This window comes from Propithecus coquereli, unplaced genomic scaffold (assembly GCF_000956105.1).
Source record: "Propithecus coquereli isolate 6110/MARCELLA unplaced genomic scaffold, Pcoq_1.0 Scaffold32, whole genome shotgun sequence".
NCBI lineage: Eukaryota > Metazoa > Chordata > Mammalia > Primates > Indriidae > Propithecus > Propithecus coquereli.
In genome coordinates this window covers 10,245,768-10,252,817 of record NW_012148841.1, presented here as the reverse complement: position 1 = coordinate 10,252,817, position 7,050 = coordinate 10,245,768, and positions in this window count along the sequence as shown.

The window sequence follows — 7,050 nt, the reverse complement described above, 5'->3', positions numbered from 1 at the left end:
AAAGACAGTACGGGGAGAGAGGGCACAATTGTATTCTCTCAGATTTCTTCCTATGATTCATGATGAGGTGGTTTGATCTATTAATATTAAAACCACAGCTCATATTAGGGTAGTTCTAATCCATATGGGTGCATTGTCCATATTTTGGCAACTGCCTTTACACAAATCCATTGAGATCTCAAGTGTCAATATCTTCCCACTTTTGCTAGCTCAGGGATACTTCAATATTTTTTGTGGTTTTCCTAAATCTTGCTTATGTTTTTTTAAATCTTTATTAAACTCTTGTCAAAATTACCCAACTTTAGAATGCTTTCTTTTTTTCTGAAGCTAATCTGGATCACCAGAAAGAGAAGAATAAAAGTTTTAGTTTGATCATCTGGGTAGATAGTAGGGCTATTTATATTTAGAAAACTGTTATCATTACAAATATGGAATATAAATATATGAGAATAAATAAGATCACCAGGGAGATAAAATGTAGGAGAAAAGACTTGAGGGTTAAGATTGAGATTTCATGGTTAATAACAAAAGAATGGACATATAAAAAGAAATCAATTGCAATATTAATATCAGAAAAATATAATGAATAATATCCTGTGTTAATAGCTTAGAAGAATTAATACTGTTAAAAAGTTTATACTACTCGAAGCAATCTATGAATTCAATGCAATCCTTATTAAAATTCCAATACATTTTTTACCGTTATGGAAAAAAAAACCCTTAAATTTGTATGAAATCACAAAAGACCAAAACAATCTTGAGCAAAAAGAACAAAGCTATAAGCACCACATTACCTGATTTCAATATATACTACAAAGCTATAGTGACCAAAGCAGCATGGTACTGGAATAAAAACTGACATATAGACCAATGGAACAGAATAAAGAATCTAGAAATACATCTACACACTTTCAGTCAACTAATCTTTGACAAAGGTCCCAAAAAACAAGAATGAAATTGGGCTCTTATTTCACACCGTGCACAAAAATCAAACCAAAATAAGTTAAAATATATCTGATAAGGGGTCAATATCCAAAATATATAAGAAACTCAAATATCTCAATAGTAGGGAAAAAAATTAATGGAACAGAATGGAACAGAGAACCCAGAAATAAATCCACACACTTATAGCCAACTAAATTTCAAAAAAGATGCCAAGGACATACAATGGGGAAAGGATAGTCTCTTTAATAAATGGTGCTGGGGAAACTGGATATCTACATGCAGAAAAATGAAACAAGATCCCCATCTGCCACCATATGCAATGCTCAACTCAAAATAGACTAAAGACTTAAATGTAACACCTGAAACTATAAAAATACTTAAAGAAAACATTGGGGAAACATTATAGGACATTGGTCTGGGTGAAGATTTTTTTGGACAAATCCTCAAAAGCACAGGCAACAAAAGCAAAAATAGACAAATGAGATGACATCAAGCTAAAAAGCTTCTGCACAGCATAGGAAACAATTCACAAAATGAAGAGACAACCTACAGAAAGGGGGAAAATATTTGCAAACTGTCCATTCAAAAGGCATTAATAACCCTGAACTTGAACAACTCAATAGTAAAACAAAAAACAAAAACAAAAAACCCCAAATAATCCAGTGCAAACTAGGAAAAAGATCTGAATAGGCATTTCTCAACAGAAGACATACAAATGACCAACAGGTATATGGAAAAAATGTTCAACATCACCAAACATTAGGGAAACACAAATCAAAACCACATTGAGATATCATCTTCCCCTGGTTAGAATGACTACTTTCAAAAAGACAAAAAATAAATGCTGGCAAGGACATTGAGAAAGAGGAATGCTCATACACTGTTGGTGGGGATGTAAAGTAGTATAGTCATTATGGAAAACAGTTATAGAGGATCCTCAAAAAACTTAAAATAGGAAGACCATGTAATCCAGCACTCCCACTGCTGGGTATATATCCAAAAGAAAGGAAATCAGTATGTGGAAGAGATACCAGCACTCCCATGTTTACTGCAGCATTATTCACAATAGCCAGGATATGGGATATGAAATCACCCTAAGTGTCCATCAGTGGTTGAATGGATAAAGAAAAGGTGGTATATATACACAAAGGAATATAATTCAGCTGTGAAAAAGAATGATCTTTTCATTTGCAGTAACATAGATGGAAGTGGAGGTCATTATGCTAAGTGAAATAAGGCAGGCACACAAACGCAAATATGGCATGTTTTCATTCATATGTGGGAGCTAAAAATGTTGCCCTCATGAAGGTAGAGAGTAGAATAGTGTTTACTAGAGGCTGGGAAGGGTAGTGGGGGAGGACATGAAGAGAAGTTGGTTAAGGGATACAAAAATATGGTTAGATAGAAGAAATAAGTACTAGTTTTTTATTGTATAGTCAAGAAGTTATAGTTAACAATAATTTTATTGTATATTTCAAAATAGCTAGAAGAAAAGAATTATAATAGTCCCAACACAGAGAAAAGATAAATATTTGAGGTGATGAATATCTCAATTACCCTAATTTGATCATTACACAATATATACAGGTGTCAAAATAGCACATGTACCCCCAAAATATGTTCAACTATTATATATAAGTAAAAAATTAAAAAAATAAAAATATAAGCATGAATGCTTTTTTAAGAAAAACATAAAAAATATTTCAATATTAACACTACCTTTGCTGTCATTCTGAATGGACCCTTGTTTTTGCCCTCCACTTTGAGGTAAGAGCTTTATGTTATGTCTCCTGCAGGTTTTTCTGGGTCTATCTCTGAAGACTCTAATTTTCCAATGGAAATTATACTCCATTCTCCTACTTCTCCCACTTTTTTCTCAAATTATTTTTGTTTGTTTGTTTACAGTAGAGATTTGACATCTCTAGCTGAACAGAAATGACTTCACGATGAAGGATAGGAGAACAAAGTAAGGGAGTGCTGTATTCTGCCCACTACACAATGCATCCAAAAGGTAGAGAGGAGGCAATCTATTGCTGGGCTCTGGTTTCTGAATCAAGATTTTGATGGTGATGAGGTTGTGGGGGGGGAGGGTGGACAAGGGTTGGTTGTTGTACAATGTTCTTCTTGACCTTCTATCTTTGTTTAGTCTTGATCTTATCTCTATTTCATGAAGTGAAGCCAGATAGGCCTTTAAGAGAAGTCTGTCACATACTTCTCCCACCACCTTCCAAAAACTACTTTTCATTTGTCTTACAGTCAGAGAAAGTTCCAGTCATTTTCTAACACTTGGATTTTATTTTGTCAGTTTTCATCTGTGACCTTTAAAATCTTGTTCTGTGCTTTCATTATATTTTAGTGAGAAGTTGAGACAGCTTCCCCAAGTGCCATTTTGATCTAATAGTCTTTCCTGAATTGAAAAAAAATGTATAGTGTACAGAGAAGGACATTCTAAGAGAGGCACAAGTAAAAAGTCTTTGTAGCATCAGAGACTATGAAAGTTTCAGATAATTCTGAGAAATGGAATTTGGCTTAGGACATCATGTGGATGTCTGTAAATTGAGGAAGATGTGGATAGAGACAGGTGGGTCACCTGCTGATTTTTTGCAAATTTGTAAAAGTACATTTTCTATTTGGGAAAAGAACACCAACTAAGTAGAAGTGCCAATCTTGTGTTATTGAAGAACTGCAACTTATTATTTTATACTTTTGGCTATAACATTACTAAGGTAAATCCACCTAATATTATATAGGCAATAATTGATGTTCTGGCTTGAGTAGTCTAGCCTCTACTTGAACAATTTATGAGAATGTACGATCCCCCTAGATTCTATTGGTATTAACTGGTTTGTGAACTGCTGTTGCTAAACCAAGCTAAAGAGTAGTTTATAAGATATTGAATTGTGCTCTGAAGTTTGCTTGTAAAGAGCCAAGTCCTGGACTATCAAGTTCCATAGAAATAGGCACATATACAGCCAAGAAAGTCCTTAGCTATTTTATCTCAGAACATACTAGACTAAATGCAAAGACTAACATGGTATTCACCCATTGCCACTGCCACTTGCTTTAGTCCGATTTCTTTGGGCATGGGAAAAATTGACTTTTCCCCATTCATCATTGGATCTCTATCTATTTTAGTTTCCTGCCACATTTACAACACTTCTCCAGCTCATTCTTTATCCAAAGGATCATTCTACAACATTTTTTGAGCCATTACTATGCCCTGGGCACTGTATAGGCCCAGTCCTTCAGAGAGGACCTAGCTTGGTAATACTATCACTTTGCTTAAGAGCAACTAAAGTTAAGCCAGGTAAGCCTTGTTATTAAATGACTAAGACTCATGCTTCAATAAATGTCATATCAATTGGAATGAAAAGAAATGCTGCTACAATAGCATTGTTAAGATCATAAATTTTTATCAACCTGTCTAAAGTAACTTGAATAAGTAAAACATTTGACATCAAATGCTATGCTAGCTCTTTTTCTAATGTATATTTTAAGGAAACTCCTGCACTCCTAAGTACACAACAGATTACATAAACAGACAATATATTTCACCAGCATAAAAAGTTGCTTTAGATAGGAGCACCGTACTATAATAGCTTCGAATATTTCCTTAAGTCAAAGATTCTTTAAAAACCTTTTTTAAAATATGAATTCATAAATCCTCTAAATATGACTGAAATATTACAGCCTCAACATTATCTGTCAAGTAATTTGTTCAAAAGTTTATAGTGGGGTAAAACTGAAGCTACCATTAACTTTGAATTCACCACATTGCACTATAAAACTTAATTATGATTTCATTCGTGAGTATATACCATCTTGAACTATCAGTATCTATTTTGTTCATAGCACTTTTTATTTACCTTGACATATTTCAAATACAATTGATTTGTCTTTAAATAAAACTTCTTAATATGAGTTATGTTATCAAGGCAAGCACATTTTAGAACCCTAAATGTCCAGACAAATGTCATTTTGGAGGTTTCAAAATACACTTTCTAAGAAGACCTTGCCATAATATTATAAAGTATTGACTTTGCATTCACACTACCCAGAGTGTCAGTAGTGGAATGGGTTCATACCATATGATGTCAGACTTGAAGTCATGGACTCGCCTATTATTTTGTCCTGCCTGTTACCAGCTGAGCTACTTTGTACTAGTTATTAGTGTCTTGAAGTTTCCATTTCCCATTTACAATGTGGAGATTAAATAGCACAACCTCAGGTCTGTGGCATGATTGAAAAAAGATAAATCCACCAAAGTGTTTATCAGACTGCCTGGCACATAGCATTTAATAAACGTTAGCTATTAGAGTGGCAGAGGCATATGATAAATAATATGAGTTTTATCATCTATCTTTGGTAACATGGCTCCTTAAAGCATTGGCTTGGACTTAGTATTGTCCAAATCTTAAGTCACTAAACATGGACCACTGAAAATTTGGTGCAGATAATTTCGTCACCAAGCAGGGATACATTCCCACATGGGCTGAAGATGATTTTATCTTGAGAGGAGAAAACATGAATTTTGCAATCCATTTTGCCCCTAGTCTTTTTTTACCTTTGTTGAATTTAGTTAAATTCAACAAATATTCCCCTAAACTTCTAAGACACCAGGTTGATGTCCTATGAACATACAAGGGAAGATAAGACACGCCCATGTCCTTAAAGAATTTTATAATCTAGTGACATAGTAACCTATGTTGATTAATCAAGATTTGGCCTATTTTGATACTTTATATAGTGAAAATGTAAACAAGAGCATCCAGGAGCAAAGGATGAAGTAGGATTCCCGGAATAGATGGCATTAGAGATAGGCTGCCCCATAAACAGATAAGGAAACAGAAAAATGAGAAGGAGGGACATGTCTTTCAAAACAGAGGAAACATACGGTTCAAAGGCAAAGAGGCAAGCAGGAAAGTTCAAGAAGAGTACTAGGACATTTCCATCAATTTGTAGTGCGTATATTTATAATGTATGCATTCGAAAACACAGGATTCAATGTTAATGCCTTGACTTAAGAATAGATGCCAATAAATTGGGCCACATTTTCTTGAATAAAATTTGTTTTTGTTATTTCAAAATTTGCTTAACCAATGGAGTCCAAAATATTAGTACTATTTGACTACAGCTATATTTTTCAAAAATATTTATTATCCATCAATGATAAACAACTTCCTAGCCTTTTGAAATGTAATTATTTTAGATAAAATTTAGATATTTGAAATCCAGAAGCATCAAGGTACATAATATCTTTTTCCCTACTTCTAAGTTCTCAGTAGGAATTGTAGCTGTGTCCTACTTTGTGGCCTAATGCCAAAAGTAATTTTATTAGTCAAATGCAGTTAACAAGTTTTCATTTTTAACTAAGTGCAATTTACTTCCTGCTGGTCATTTACACTTTCCTCTCCTAATGACTGACTTAGTAAAAGTGAAAGATTCCCTAAGGCTGCTGCTCAGCAGTTCATTAACAAGTTGTAAATGAGAGGAACATTTAGACTATCACTTCAATCATATATGTGTATCTATATTTTAAAAAAATACTAAACTGTATTAGATCATGAGAACTCTTATCTGAAGCATCCATTCTATTCCAAGCCTCAGGATAACCTAGAGTCTCAGTAACTGAAAGGATATTTTGGTAAGGAGTAAGGCTTAATAATAATAATAATGCTTTTTCTTCATCTATTAATATTATCTGATAAGTTTTCTTCTTTATTTAGCTAAAATGTGTATTTCTTTGGTTTTCAGAAAATGTTAAGATGTAAATTTTATATTCCTACAATCAACCCAACTTTGCATGATGTTTTATCGCATGCATGTACTGGTAAATATGGTTTCCTAATATTTTCTTTAGGACTTTTGGGTGTAGTTATTTCATGAGGTTGGCTTGTAATTTTACTTTCTTGTATTATTCTTTCCATTTTTCAGCATGCAGGTAATGCTGACATAAAAAAATAGCTGATGACTGCCCTCTTTTCCCATTTTATGGACAGGTTTATGTTAACCTAGCTCAATTTCTTCCCTGAATATTTGATAGAAGTCGTTGGTGAATCCAACTTAACCTTGTATTTTCTTTGTGTCAAGGTTCATGATTACAGA